At 41.7% G+C, this 15,497-nt stretch overlaps 1 long non-coding RNA gene across 1 annotated transcript; it reads left to right on the top strand.

The window, feature by feature from the left end:
* Nucleotides 1-1,301: 1,301 nt before the first annotated feature.
* On the top strand, nucleotides 1,302-2,440 carry LOC133250117 (uncharacterized). The gene is made up of 2 exons (XR_009737236.1): nucleotides 1,302-1,389; nucleotides 1,654-2,440. It is a non-coding gene; the product is annotated as an uncharacterized LOC133250117 (long non-coding RNA).
* Nucleotides 2,441-15,497: the final 13,057 nt, after the last annotated feature.

Below are 15,497 nucleotides of genomic sequence, written 5' to 3'. Positions count from 1 at the left end.
GAAAAGCAAGCAACCTCCTATACCAAATATCCCTTATCTAACTTCTGATTTGCACCAAAATCTTCCCTTCAAAATTCTCTTCTCCTTGACCTCATCTATTAAGAGCTGAATCATGTCCCCCCTCATCCCAAAATTCATATACTGAACCTATAACTCTCAGCATCTCAGGATGTGACTATATTTGAAGATGGGCCTTTAAATACATAATTAAGATACAATGAGGTCATATTGGTGGGGACCCTAATACATTGGGGCTGATGCCCTTGTAGGAAGAAGGGATTTGAACACAGACACACAGGCGGGTCTTCCCTGGTGGCTCAGGTGGTAAAGAATCTGCCTGCAATGCAGGAGATCTGGGTTTGATCCCTGGGTTGGGAGATCCCTAGAGAAGGAAATGGCAACCCACACCATTATTCTTGCCTGGAGAATCCCATGAACAGAGGAACCTGGCAGGCTACAGTTCATTGGGTCACAAAGAGTACAACAGAGTGACTAACACACACACACCCACACACACACATGGGAGGCGAGGGGAGAATAAGTAAAGACACACCAAGAAGATGACCATCTACAAGTCAAGGAGAAAGGTCTCAGAATGAACCCACCCTGCTGACACCTTAAGCTTGGACTTCCAGCCTCCACAACTGCTGCTGCTGTAAGTCACTTCAGTCGTGTCCGACTCTGTGCGACCCCATAGACGGCAGCCTCCACAACTAAGAGATAGTGAATGTTGTTTAAGCACCTAGTCTTGATACTTTGTTATGCAGTCCAGCAGAGTCATGTGTCATCTTTGCACAATCAATACACTTGTAACTTTCTGAATCAGGATTTGGGGAGTGTCACTTAGGCCCCCCACCAAAGTCCCACACTGGCTATCACTATGCAGAAAGTGCTCTGAAATTTTCATCAGTGGTCCATAATGACCAAAAGATGAAGAACCTAGTGAGAAAAAAATAGTCCTCGGGGAGTTCATTGCTTTGGTTTCCTGGAACGGGATATGCTGTTACAATAACGGCCTTTGGGTCAAGTCCTTTTCATATGAAAACTCATTGAATGCTCCTGCGATGTCTTCAAATGAGTTGCCATTGTTTTCTCATCCTATGAGATAACCAAGAGGTCACCGAGTTTGTGCGTAGAGTTGCCGGGGATGTAAATCCAGGCCGCCTACCTCCTTAGTCTGCTGTGCAAACCTGCAGGATTCTGTGAATAAGAGAAGCCTCAGTGTCTTCCACCTCTTTCTTTCTCCTAAACGTTTCCTGATGACTTATTTGTTGTTATTTCTTCTCCTTTTAATCACCCAGGATCTGCTACTTGGAAACTGGTTTAAAAACAACAGACCTTTTTTGGCATCAACTGCTAAAAAGACATCAAATGGAAGAGAATATATTGGTAATAATGTACCCTGTGGGGAACTCTAAAGATTTGTGAAATATAATGCAATCTTTTACAATGACCTTTTCCAAAGCCCTGCAAAAAAAAAAAAAAAAAAAATTAAAGAGGAGAAAACGGGGACAGAACTCTTTTATCATATTAGATTTTTATTGACTTGGTGTCAGGGGGGTTATTGAGGGCCTCCTGTCTGGTGGGCTTGGTAAAGAATCACTGTCAAAGATTTATCATGCATCTTATGTATGTCTTTATTCCCTCCAACAGGCACCAGGATCATAGGCGCACAGGCCGGATACCCTGTTTCATTTGTGGTTCCGTGAAGAGGGACACTTCACCTACGCATTTTCGGCTCTTTCTCTGCCCATTTTACTTTCTCTTCCCTGAGGAGGTGGTGTAACTTACCAGGCTGATAAATTTGGGAAAAATCAAGTGGGCTCACCCACTGCAGCCCAGTCTCTCTTTTGTGTGGTCCTGGCTGCCCACAAAAGGTAATCCTGGCTCCTCCAAGCTCTAGCCTCTTCTGCCAATAGCCCGTATAAAGGTGCCGGGTGTGGAAGGAGTTTTCTGTGCTCTCTCTCACATCTTTTTGGTCCATCTTTGGTTGCAGCCACATCTGCAGAAATTCAAGTTCATACTCAGGTAGCAGAGACATCTCCTGCCCCGCCCCTGCTCCCCCCACCTCCATCCAGGGCATATCACAAGTCTTTCCACTTCCTGACTTCTCTGGGGCTGTGAGAAGCTGCTTGACCCTCAAAATCTGGCAGTGGAAGTATCAGGGAGCTATATCCCTGGAGACACTACTCGACCAATCAGGAGGGAAGCTAAGGATGCTTACTCCCGACTCCCATCCTTCAAACTCTCATTTCTGCTTCCTGGAATCACCTTCCAAATAATCTACCTATACCCAAGCCCTCATCATAGTCCCTCATTAGGAAACAACCCAAATGAAGATGCTGCTCAATGCTGTATTCTGTGAACTGAGCTGTTTTTCTTTGGCATGAAGCAAAGTCCTAAAACCTCTATCCCCAATAAAGTTTCTGTTTTACCTCTATATTAACCAAGCTTTATTTCTGAAATTGCTCAGACCTGGCAGGAGATTTATGCTCTTTGTTCAGGGGTTACACAGAGACCCCAGCCTGCAGAAATGTTGAATGCATGCAAATTATTTTGTAGTTTTCAAAATATCTTGCCTCTGTACTTTCAATAATGTTAGGGAAACACATCGCAAAAGGGTTTCACAAGTTCATTTTTATCTATGCAACCTCTGACATGTCACAAATTCATCTGAGCAAACATTAAATAAGTAAAGGGTATCTCAGAAACAATGTTGCCTCAAAATGCAAACTTTAAACTAGAATTCAGGAATAGGAGGGTGTAAAATATTAGAGTTTGGCAGGATAAGTTGTATGCCCTTTAAACTCCCAGTATGAGATACCAGTTGAGCACTGGAGGGGATGTACCATGCTCTGGGCCTTGCTTGGAGCCACTGTGGATTCTGACTCCAATACTTACTAGCTGTGTAATCTTGGCTAGGTGGCTTAACATCTCTGGGTCCTGGTATCCACATCTGGAAAATGGGTAGTAAAAATTCACAATGTTGAAAACAAAGATTGATGGATGGCTTAAAGACAGAATCTGGAGGGAATCTCTGCTTTCTATGAGGCAAGCAGAATTGAAATGTAAAACTCTTCCCAGGTTAAACCTCATGTCACACGGAGGGAGGCTTTGCCTCATTGTGCAGAGCCTGTAGGCACTCACCTCTTTTTCCAGAGTCCACACATGGATTAAATTTTACAGCCTTCCTTGCAGTTGGATGCAGCCATATGCCTGATCTGGTCAGTGCAAGATGAGCAGAGCGATACGGGCCACCTGACGACTGGCCCATAAGCACCTCTCAAGCACAATCCTCCACATTCTTTTTCTCTGTCCTCTCTCTGATTGGGTGAAGAGGGTCCCAAACAGGCAGGAGTGGGTGGAGACACAAGATAGAACAAGTACAGGTCCTTCTATGAGTAGAAGATCTACCTCCCCCACTTCCTACACCAATGCAAACTGAACTGGGATGTGACTGGAAAATGATCTTCAATATATTAATAAATTGAGATTTTGGATAAAATAAATAAATAAACAGAAATTCTTTTCTGGAATAAAGATGGATACGGTGAAGTAGGTAGGGCAGTCAGCAAAGCCTTTGACACATAATCAACACTAGACAATTGTATCCATTATCTAGTGCTGTGTACACATCACCACAACACTTAGGGTGTCAAAACATGATACGCATTTATTATATCATATAGCTTCCGATGGTCAGGAACCTAGAGATACTTAGCTGGGTGGTTCTGGCTCAGCGTGTCCCATGAAGATCCAGTTGGATGTCAGCTAGAGCTGCAGTCATCCAAATTCTTGGCTGGGCTTGGAGGATATGATTCCAAAATGGCTGCAAAGTTTCATGCTAGCAAAGTTAACAAAGGACCCAGCTCCTCCCTGCAGGGAACTCTTTAGAGGGTGACAGAGTGTCTGAACGACATGATAGCTGGCTTCCTATTTACATATGTGCATGTAGACATAGAATCTATGTCCATATATATCTATTTTTATACCAATAGAGTTTAAGGTGAATTTTAAAGTGACTTGTCCTAAATGTAAGAGCAGGAGGAGAGAAGATCCCATGATCTTTCAAAAGGAGTATATTGTATTTGGATCAGAGGAGAGACAGCAGCAACACACACAAAGGCATGGAGCAAAGAGTGACATGTATTGGAAAGACAGATGGAAAGACCAGTTGCATAAAAACAGTAGGTAGCAAAAGACTCAGGCAGGAAAGAACACAGGAAGAAGTTAAAAAAAAAAAAAAGGAATAAAGATGAGAGGTGCAGAAGGGAAGAGCAAGGTCAATAACACATGACTAGGAGCATCTGAGCCACGAAGTAACTTGATTGAAGCAGGAGTGACTGTGATGGGCTTGGACACAGTGGAGTTGGGCAGCCTGAAAAATCTTGAAGGCAGAAGACTCCCTAGCATTTCATTATTCATTTATTGTGAGCAAAATGGATGTCCTCACAGGGTAATGAGGACTAATTTACTTAAAAAGCCCCTGAGAGAACATAGTAGACTCTGCCTTCCACGCATGTTGAAATTAAGATACCATGGCACTTGGAGATGACAACTCTGTGAGCTGACAACTCTGTGAGCTGACAGCATATGAGATCATCCTGGGATTTGGTAATTATAGCCAAGGCTGGGTACATTTTAGGAAAGCTTTGTGGTGGCAGACACTGCCAACTTTTCTGGAATTGTGTCATCAGTATCATTGGAGGAACTTGCATTTACACTGCTGTGTACAGGGGTTTCCATTGATTCCTCATAGCCCACCTGATGGTAACTGAATATCATTTTCTACTAACCTAGTCCCACCTCCCAATTCTCAGAGTTGGAGGCAGCATGTTAAACGGGGCAGGACTTAAGTTACTGAGTCAGGCTGGTAGCAGCTAGTCAGCTAGCTCAAAACTCCTGTTACTTAATACATGGTTTTCATGAACTACTGCTAATTTGTTCTAAAATATATGTAATATATGTGCTTCCCAGCTGGCGCTAGTAAAGAATCCGCCTGCCAATGAAGGAGACGCAAGAGATATAACCCCTGGTTTGGGAAGACCCCCTAGAGGAGGAAATGGCACTCCACTCCAGTATTCTTACCTGGAAAATTCCATGGACAGAGGAGCCTAGTGGGCTACAGTCCATGGGGTTGCAGAGTCCGGCATGACTGAGCTACTGAGCACATACCCACACATATAATATATGTACATGTACATAATATATGTATATAAATACAGATGATTACCTGGAAAGATTGTAGTGAGAATTAAATGAAATTTACATGGGAAATTTATCTAACATATAGAAAATAATAGATTCCATGGACAGAGGAGCCTGGTGGGCTATAGTCCATGGGGTTGCAGAGTCTGGCATGACTGAGCTACTGAGCACATACCCACATATATAATATATGTATATGTACATGATATATGTATATAAATACAGATGATTACCTGGAAAGATTGTAGTGAAAATTAAATGAAATTTACATGGGAAATTTATCTAACATATAGAAAATAATAGATTCCTTCCCTTTTGCTTGTCTTCTCAATTAACATAACAGAAAATATAAACACTGAAAGGAATCAGACTTTTTTCTCTGAGGGTGGTAACCTTTAAGCAGTAGTGACACACTGACTGGCAGGCCTTAACCCAGAAGAATACTATGGTCAAGTGAGACTTCCAGAATCCAGCAGATTTCAGAAGCTCTCCAGTTTCTCCAACGTGGTTTCCTTTTCACCCACTCATTAATGACCCTGGAATACATGCCTTGCCCCTTGGATCCTGGTTATAATATCCTAAGCACATTAACTTATGTCTAACTCTGCTTTAAATGACAAACTTTTAATCTATCTTTGGTGTTTAATCTGTGTCTTCCCCAGAGTCCAACATTATCTGGCTTTCTTCTTCCAGGTAGACAATTAAGAATCTATTATCTGGTATAAGCCAAACAAATCATCCAGTTCAAATATTCCTTATGACATGCGAATCAAGCCCACAAGCTACTCTTGGAAAACATTGGATGAGAAAAAATTAAGCACTTATTCATTCGAAGGACTGTTGTTGAAGCTGAAGCTCCAATACTTTGGCCACTTGATGCAAAAAGCCAACTCATTGAAAAAGACCCTGAAGCTTGGAAAGATTGAAGGCAGAAAGAGAAGGAAGAGGCAGAGGGTGAGATGATTAGAAAGCATCACTGACTCAATGGACATGAATTAGAAAAAACTCCAGAAATAGTGGAGGACAGGAAAGCCCGGTATGCTGTAGTCCATGGGGTTGCAGAGTTGGACACAACTTAGTAACTGAACAATAATAACAAATTGAAGCCTCTAAGCAGCTGGGGTTGTTTGCTATTTTACAGTAAAATTTTGTCTATTCTAACTAAAGTCATCAGAAGGTATGGGTTTTAATCCTTCATTACAATTGACAAATAATTGATCCCAGGGCCAGAAAAAACTTCACTCACACCCCATTCATACAGCTGGGTGAGTGATAATAAGATCCAGGTTTCAAAACTAACTAGGAGAAGTTTTACTTGATGAAAGCTCAGGGGTTTGGAACCTTAATTCATATAAGTAGAAATCAATACTTTGGCCACCTGATGCAAAGAACTGACTCATTTTAAAAAAGCCTGATGCTGGGAAAGATTGAAGATGGGAGGAGAAGGGGATGACAGAGGATGAGATGGTTGGATGGCATCACCGACTTAATGGACATGAGTTAATGGACACGGGAGATGGTGATGGACAGGGAAACCTAGTGTGCTGCAGTCCATGGAGTCGCAAAAAGTCGGACATGACTGAGCGACTGAACTGAACTGAGGAATCAATTTGGACCAAGGAAAATGGTATTCAGTGTTTAGTCTGAAAATATAAAGTACCAAAACTAAGATAATAGCTGAAAAACTAATATTTGACGAGATGAGATGCAGTGCATCCAAGGAGGTATGGCTGTAGACTGAAAAATTAATATTTGAGGGTCACAGGTAAGAGGAAGATAGCCAGGTCTAGGGCTTAGCCCATGGATGGTCTGGAGCTAAGGTGTTGTGTCCAGTGCTGGGGTCTTCTTTCATTTGGTGCCGTGGGTGTACGGCAGTGGTTGGGCATAGTAAGCCATTTCTTCTCTGCACCATGGTTTCTTCTTGTAAAATGGGGTTCATCACATCTGTCTCATATTTTGTACTGAACCACATGTTGGGGGAAATTAGAAGGCGACACAGTGCAAATGTGTAAGAATTGTTTACAAGACAAATGTTAGTTGAAGTTTACTCTTAAACAGATGGTGCTCTCTTCCTGGCCTTCTGCAGGCCATGCTTCTCGCCATGAAAGCAAACTTACAAGTCGCTCCAGCTGTTCCCAAATCTCACCCAGGTTTGTGGCCAGACAGGGATGACAGTTTGCTTTAGCTCCATGACCTCTTGATGAGAACCTTCCACTCCAGAAGCGATTCTCCATTCTCCAAGGGCTCACCGGAGGGGCAAGGAACAAAAGATGGTTTGTGATTGGATGTAAGACAGCATGTGTTTTTTCTTTTGTTTGTTGTGGGGCTTTTCATTTTTTGTTGTTAATTCAGGCGATAGCAGGTGGTTGTCTGCAAAGCACCAGCCTAGGACACCTGTTCTCACCTCCATGCTTTTCACCCCTCTTGTCTCAGAAGGGAGAGGCACTTTGGCTTCCTCTTGTTTATATGGTATAATATGCAAGTTAGCAGGCTTCCCTGGTGGCTCAGAGATTAAAGCGTCTGCCTGCAAAGTGGGAGACCTGGGTTCGATCCCTGGGTCGGGAAGATCCCCTGGAGAAGGAAATGGCAACCCACTCCAGTATTCTTGCCTGGAGAATCCCATGGATGGAGGAGCCTGGTAGGCTGCAGTCCATGGGGTTGCAAAGAGTTGGACACAACTGAGCGACTTCACTTTCTTTCTTTCTTTCTATGCAGGTATAATTATATATATATTTATATATATATATACATAAAATATGGTGTGCATATATAAAACATTGTACATCCATCTTTTAATTTTGTTTTTTATTGAGTAAAACTGATTTACAATGTTGTATTATTTTCAGGTGTGCAGAAAAGTGATTTGGTTATACATACATATGTGTATATACACACATATATATATATGCTTCCCTGGTGGCTCAGTGGGTAAAGAATCTACCTGCAATGCAGAAGGTGCATGCAGGATATATGGGTTTGATCCCTGGGTTGGGAAGATCCCATGGAGCAGGAAATGGCAACCCACCCCAACATTCTTGCCTAGAAAATCCCATGGACAAAGGAGCCTGGCAAGCTTCAATCTGTTGGGTCGCAAGAGTATATATTATACATATATATTATATACATATATGTACATATATTATTCTTTAGGTGCTTTTCCTTCAGATTATTCTTCAGGTTATTTTAAGATATTGAATATACTTCCTTGTGCTATACAATAGGTTCTTTTCTATTCTACATATGGTAGTGTGTATCTACGTATATATGTATATATAATAAGTGAAAGTCACTCAGTCATGTCTGACTTTTTGCAACCCCATGGACTATAACAGTCCATGGAATTCTCCAGTCCAGAATACTGGAGTGGTAGCATTTCCCTTCTCCAGAGGATCTTCCCAACCCAGGGATCGAACCCAGGTCTCCCACATTGCAGGCGGATTCTTTACCAGCTGAGCCACAAAGGAAGCCCAAGAATACTGGAGTGGGTAGCCTATCCCTTCTCCAGTGGATCTTCCCAATCCAGGATTTGAACCAGGGTTTCTGTTGCAGGAGAATTTTTTACCAACTGAGCTATCAGGGAAGCCCTCATGTGTATATAATAGTTATATGCTATTGTAATAAACTCATGTTTATTAGGGACTTGTAATGGGTCAAGTATTATTCAAAACACTTTCAACATTCAGTTCTCTCAACAACCCATCTTATGAGGGAAATGCCAGTACCCAAATATGAAGATGAAGATGTCGAAGCACAGGAAGGTACCTGGGTGATGCACCTGGTCAGGGTGAACAGAATTTGAACCCAAGCAGTTGGCTCCAGAGCCAGCACTCCTATCGTTTAGATCCCCCCTTGCCTCTGCCTCTGTGTGTGTGTTGGAGAACTAGCATGGATGTCACAATTTGAGGAGCAACAGATTTGCCAGGAAGTATAATGCAGTGCTTTCATCTGACCTCTCTCTATGGAAAGCACATCTCTCAAATCTCGACATTGCATTGCCTCCTTTACAGGTGATGTCATCTATCTGGTGATAGATGTCATCTATTTGGTGATACCCCCAAACCTCACCTTATGTCTTCCCTTCATATGCCATAAACATGCCACCTGCATTCTTTGGACTTCTTTATTTCTGCATTGAACTGTTTTATAATTGAATGCATGAATATATGGGATACTACAATTTAATAGATTTATCTACTTCATCTTTTCATGTTAACTCCACTTCTAAATAGAGCTTTGATATGAAACCCACTCTTAAATCTGAAAAACCCACTCTTAAATCTGAAACTGCTGCTTATCCTATAATACGGTGAATCATTAATTAAAAAGAGACTTTTTCCTTAATTAATATTTTAAATATATTTAGATAATGTAGTTTAATATATGGCACTTTAAGCCCAATTTTCCTAAATCATTTCAATATACTGATATTTAACATAGTTTAAATCATTTAGCCTAATGACTCAAGGATTGAGCATACAGTTGTCATAAATGTTTAAATAACAAAGTCAGTTTCACACAGGCAATGCTTTTTGCCCATGAATGTGACCCTCAGCCCCTTATTCAGCTGTCCTTGATTTTTACTACATCTGAGAGTGTGAGACAGTTTTCCAATATCAATAGGAAAAAAAAAAAATCTAGACTTTCTTCATTAAAAGTCCAGTCCAGCAGGCGAGGGTCTAAGTGAAGTCTTCAAATATGTTTGGTCCACAGTCTTCTCTGGACATCAAAATGAAATCAGGACATTTAGTGTTGCTCTTAAGGGGAAAAATGTTTTTTCTCGTGGGACTTTTATGTACTTAGTTTTATTCCCTCAGGGAAAATGTACGCAATGAACACTTAATGTGCTTAAAGTTGTAAACTTTAAACCAGAATATCTTTCACTTCTTCCTGGCTTCCTGACCCTGAACTACTATGATTCCAATTTTTGTTTGTTTACAGCTTACCCAGTGCCTGGAAGCCCATAAATAGGATTTCTTATAGTCACAAACCTCTATCTTATAAATTAGGAAACTGAGCGATCATTTCTGTAACTATTTCAATAGTAGTATCAGTCAGAGTTCAAGTCTGGAAAGACCACAAGTGGCCTGGGATCTCTTGGAAACAAACTATTTGAACATCTGGGCTGGATTTACCTGACTAGGGCAGACCCACCAGTGGTAATCATCTCCTTTTTGATGAATTTTTAAGCCAACTGATGAGGAATTGTAACACCTGTGAAGAATTCCTTTATATTGGCACCTAAGTTAGTGTTTGTTTGACTCCCTTGAGATTGTAACAGAGTGGGCACATCAAAAAGTCATCAGAGTAATGGAGTTGGCTCTTACAGCACTAAAATAAGTACACATTCTACCACAACACATTGTCTCTTACAAAGTGATCTCTAGCTTTTTGTTCTCCGGAAGAAACAGTTAAAGACAAAATGTGCTATCTTTTCACCAACAAATTATCCACTGTAGGGGACGCATGCATGCATGCTCACTCATATCTAACTCTCTGTGACCCTAGGGACTGTAGCCACCAGGCTCTTCTGTCCATGGGATTTCCTAGGCAATAATATTGGAGTGGGTTCCCTTCTCCAGGGAATCTTCCTGAGCCAGGAACCAAACTTGGCAGGTTTGATCTGCATTGCTGGTAGATTCTTTACGCTGAACCACTCCTACAAGGTGATAAAAAAGTTTTTAGTAAGTTGAGAAAACTCTTTTCATCTGAGAATAGCACCATGTCTCCAATTTTTTTAGTAAGAGAGAAGCACAGACCCTCTGGAAATTCGGTGTGATGTGGTCTTAGAAGAGAATCAGCCACTTCACTAGTAATGAGCAAAATGGTGTGGAACTACTTCTGATGGGGTTCTTCGTTCCTATAGTGTTTAACTTCTACATCTACTAAGGCAAATAATTACATCTCGTTTCGTATTTTACATAATATTTTATCAATCATCACTCTGATCATAAAGTCCCTTGGGGGCCTGCGCATCCTGTGCTCCCCACAAGCCATACACATATTTTCTGAATTCAAACCTCCTTGAGTATGTGTTTTTCTATAGTTGTTGTGGTTCCATTGCTAAGTCATGTCTGACTCTTTGCGGCCCCATGGACTGTGGCACACCAGGATTCTCTGTCTTTCCATATATTCCAGCGTTGACTCAAACTTATAAATAATGCATGAAAATGTCAAAGGGTAGTGAAGATAGCACACCAGGGTAGAAAAGATAGCACACCACCCCAAAAGTTAGGAAGGTGATAGAAAACTGATAATAATAGACAAAAACTTCTGACATTAGCAACAATAGTAATATTAAAACCATCAATAATCTGGTGTTACTTAAGACAAGACCCGGCACTCTGCACTCCATAATTACAACCAGCATCACCCTACATTCTAAAGCAGCAATCATTAACTTTGGGGAGGACTACCCAGACAATTAAGGAAGGTGAATGTATGTCCAGGAGCACATGTTTAAATGAACTTAGGTGTCTGGAACGTTTTTCTGTAGAAATTGTTTCAGCAGCTGAAATTTCCTTGTCTGAGCAGAAGTCGCATCATTTTTACAAGGATGCCAAGCAAATAGCATTGTTCACATATTTATGGCCCTTTTCATACCAGCCTTTGGGATTGGAATATATCCACTCAGAACTGCTGGCAAGATCAATATCTAGTATTCAGGTAAGACTACAAATAAATGAAGTAAGATACAGGAAGGTATCCCTCTGTCTAAGGCTGGGAAGGGTCACATCACAAGAGGTGGAACAGCAGGTAACAGCATGGGGCAGAGTCTTTGGCGCTAACGGCCCTGAGTTCAAATCCTTATTCCAAAAGCAGTTCTGTAACTTCATGAAAGTTGTATACTTTCTATATGTTTTATATTTCTCACTTTAAAAATGGGCTAATAGATAGATGGAGAGCTTGGGATTGACACATATACACTGCTATATTTAAAACAGATAGCCAACAAGGACCTACTGTATGGCACAGAGAACTCTACTCAAGACTCTGTGACAGCCTAAATGGAAAATGAATTTGTAAAATTCTTTTACAAATATGCACAACTGAATCAGTTTGTTGACTACCAGAAACGAACACAACATTGTGAATCAACTACACTCTAATATAAAATTAAAATTTTTCAAAAAAAAAGGGGGTGCTAATAGCCCCTACCCACAGAATTATGTTAATTATTTGAAATACATCAAGTACTAGTCAGAGTGGCAATGCATTATATGGGTTCTATCAACATTTGCAGTGATTATTTCCCCAATAAAGGTAGCAGAGGAATCTAGGAACCAGCTCAGAAGGCACAGAGCAGAAGCTGAGATTTCTTCTACGAGTGGCTTGCAGTAATGGTAGGTGTGTAAAGGTACATGCTTAGAAGCCATACCTACTTTAGCATCTGATTCCCTGGAGCAAAATGAAGTTCTAGCCAGGAAATAAGCTTCCTTCAGGACACAGACAGAAGGGTTGCAGTGACAGGGAAGCCTGCATATCAGAAACATATGAATCTGCTCATTGAAATAGATGAGGGGTTTTGTAAAAAAAAAAAATGGGATCTTTCTCTGAACCCTGCTTTCCTTCCATAGGAGAGTGTACCCCTATACTCGCCCTGCTTAATGTCATTAAAGGGTGCTTAACAGTCGTTCTTGGTAGGCTTGGGCAGTTCAGGAATTCATTAGGTGGCACCATCAGTAACACGCCATGTCCTGTTTTATTGATTTTCTCCTGTGAAAGGAGAAAATAGTGGGCAACTGCAGAAGTGAATGGAGCCCAGAGATCCCCCCTGTGAATAGATATTGGCTCTGGCCACATCCAAGAACTCCAGTGATGAAAAGCCCATTCATTTATCACACGCGGCTTTTGCTGTCAGGAGCAGGGGACAGGATGGCACTGCAGGTGGGCACAAAAGACAGGACCAAAACAACCAAACTGAAAGAATAGTATGATGTAGCTCCTTCACCTGCCTCCAGTTTGTGTTGTTTGGCTTCCAGAGACCTTTGCTCTAGCTTCTCTTTCTGTTTCTAAACTAAACCCAGCTTTGTTTTTCAAAGCAAAAGCAACAACAAACCATTCTGTGTTTATATGAGACAGTAGCACAAAGCAGTCCTGACCCCTTCCTTTGTGAGCTAGTGAACAAAACAGATCCTATAAACACAGGGTGGCAAGACTGGCTAAGAAATAAATACACAAAACATGGATAAGAGAGATGCATAAATATATATGAGGATGTTGAGAAATCATCACACTTTGGGACAGAGAGGCATTCTTTTAGACATTTAAGCATTCTTGCACACTTGAACTCCTCTATAATGCACCTGTCAAGAAATTTTCCTGGAATTATAAATTATGTTCAGGGAAAGAGAGTTTGTGTACATCCGCTCAGTTGTGCCCAACTCTTTGCAACCTCATGCCTGTAGCCTGCCAGGCTCCTCTGTCCATGGGATTTTTCAGGTGAGAATTCTGGAGCAGGTTGCCATTTCCTCCTCCAGGGCATCTTCCTGACCCAGAGATTGAACCCATGTCTCCTGGGTCTCCTGCATTGTAGGTGGATTCTTTACCTGCTGAGCCAGCATCGTCACAGAATCTATGAATCCCAAGGCTAACTTCAGTCTGGAAGCTTCCTTTGAGTGAAATCAAAATCTTAATCCATGATGTTTTCAATCCTGGGTTCATGTTCTGTCTCTTCATTTAGCTCCATGTGGAACAAGAATGAGCTTTCTTAGCTGGATGTGAGTCAGCAAGTTCATATCACCTTCCTGTGTCTCAGGCTTTTCTTCCGTAAAGAGAGAGTAGCAAAGGTGTTTACTTCACAGGGTTGTTGTAAAGACTGAATGAGATAATCCAGGTAAAAGACTTATCATCTGATTTGAAGCAGATAAGTATTCTTATTCACTAAATATTAGGAATTTCTATGAGTATTAAGTTCCATGTGACACTTTTTGAAACACTTTAAGATGTTTATGATCTAGATTATCATTGGGGAATGCAATCTTAGACGTGAAGAAATTCAGTTCTCTAGATCCAGCTCACCAAGCCTTTAGGGAGAACCTTCTACTGGCCAGAGAATGGAGCACAAAAGTGAACAACACACAAGCTCTGTAAGAATAAGTGAGCAGGGGCAACAGTAGCAAAGATCCCGCCTGCCAATGCAGGTGCCATAAGAGATGTGGGTTCAATCCCTGGGTCAGGAAGATCCCTTGGAGAAGGAAATGGCAACCCACTCCAGTATTCTTGCCTGGAGAATCCCATGGACATAGGAGACTAATGCGCTACAGCCCACGGGGTCGCAAAGAGTTGGCCATGACTGAAGCGATTTAGCACACAGCACACACTGGTAATCTATAATACAGAGTGGATGTGGGAAAGGAGACCCAGCCGTATGGATAAGACAGTAGTGGATTATGCCCTTGCAAAGAACTTTGACAATTCCCAGTGGGGAAGTGGCTTTCCATTCTCCACTGTGTGGTCTCACTAAGCAGAAGATAACCAACAGAACTTCAAAAAAAAAAAAAAACAGAACTTCACACCAGGAACACCAGTTATTATATATGTTCTGGAGAGAACTGGCAAACTTGGAGTGTAGTCTGAAATCTGCAATTAAGTAGGTATCTGTGTGCAGTGAATTGGATGTTTATGTCTCTCTAAAATTCATACATTGAAACCCTAACACCCGATGACGTTAGGAGGTGGGACCTTTGGGACATAATTAGGTCATGGAGGTGAAACTCTCATGAATGGATTCATGCCTTTATGAAAGGCCCCCAGAGGGCTTTCTTGCTTGTTTTTCACCATGAGGATGCAGAGAGATGTCATGCAGTCTGCAATTCGAAAGCAGGCTTTCACCAGAGCCCAAACCTATTGGCACTCTGATCTCTGAGTGTGAGCCTCCAGGATTTTGAGAAATCCACTATGTTGCTTACAAGCTTCCAAGTCTCTGGTATTTTGCTACAGCAGCCTAAATGGATGGAGATACCCTGTGATCCTGGGTACGTGGGCAAGAGTCTGCATTTCCTGTAAGTTGAGCATGTGGATCAGATGTCCTCTAGACCCTTTCAACTTAATTGCCATGAAACAAGCCTGTCTGGTTCCTGGGGGTGGGGAGCAGGGGGGAGAGTTCCCAGTTGGCTCAGAGTTGACCATAGAAGACACTGGAGGTGCTGGAGTAGAGGGTGAAGTGAAGTCAAAGAGTGGAGAAAGCACATGTAGTGACTAGGAATCTTCCAGCACAACTACTTAAAAGAAGTTGGAATAACTTCTTCAAATCAACTGAAACCTGACCACTCAAGCCTCTAGGTCTTGGG

The sequence above is a fragment of the Bos javanicus genome, chromosome 6, assembly GCF_032452875.1.
Source record: "Bos javanicus breed banteng chromosome 6, ARS-OSU_banteng_1.0, whole genome shotgun sequence".
Classification (NCBI taxonomy): Eukaryota; Metazoa; Chordata; class Mammalia; order Artiodactyla; family Bovidae; genus Bos; species Bos javanicus.
Note: the sequence above shows the minus strand (reverse complement) of the source record. Positions and strands in the feature narration are given on the sequence as shown.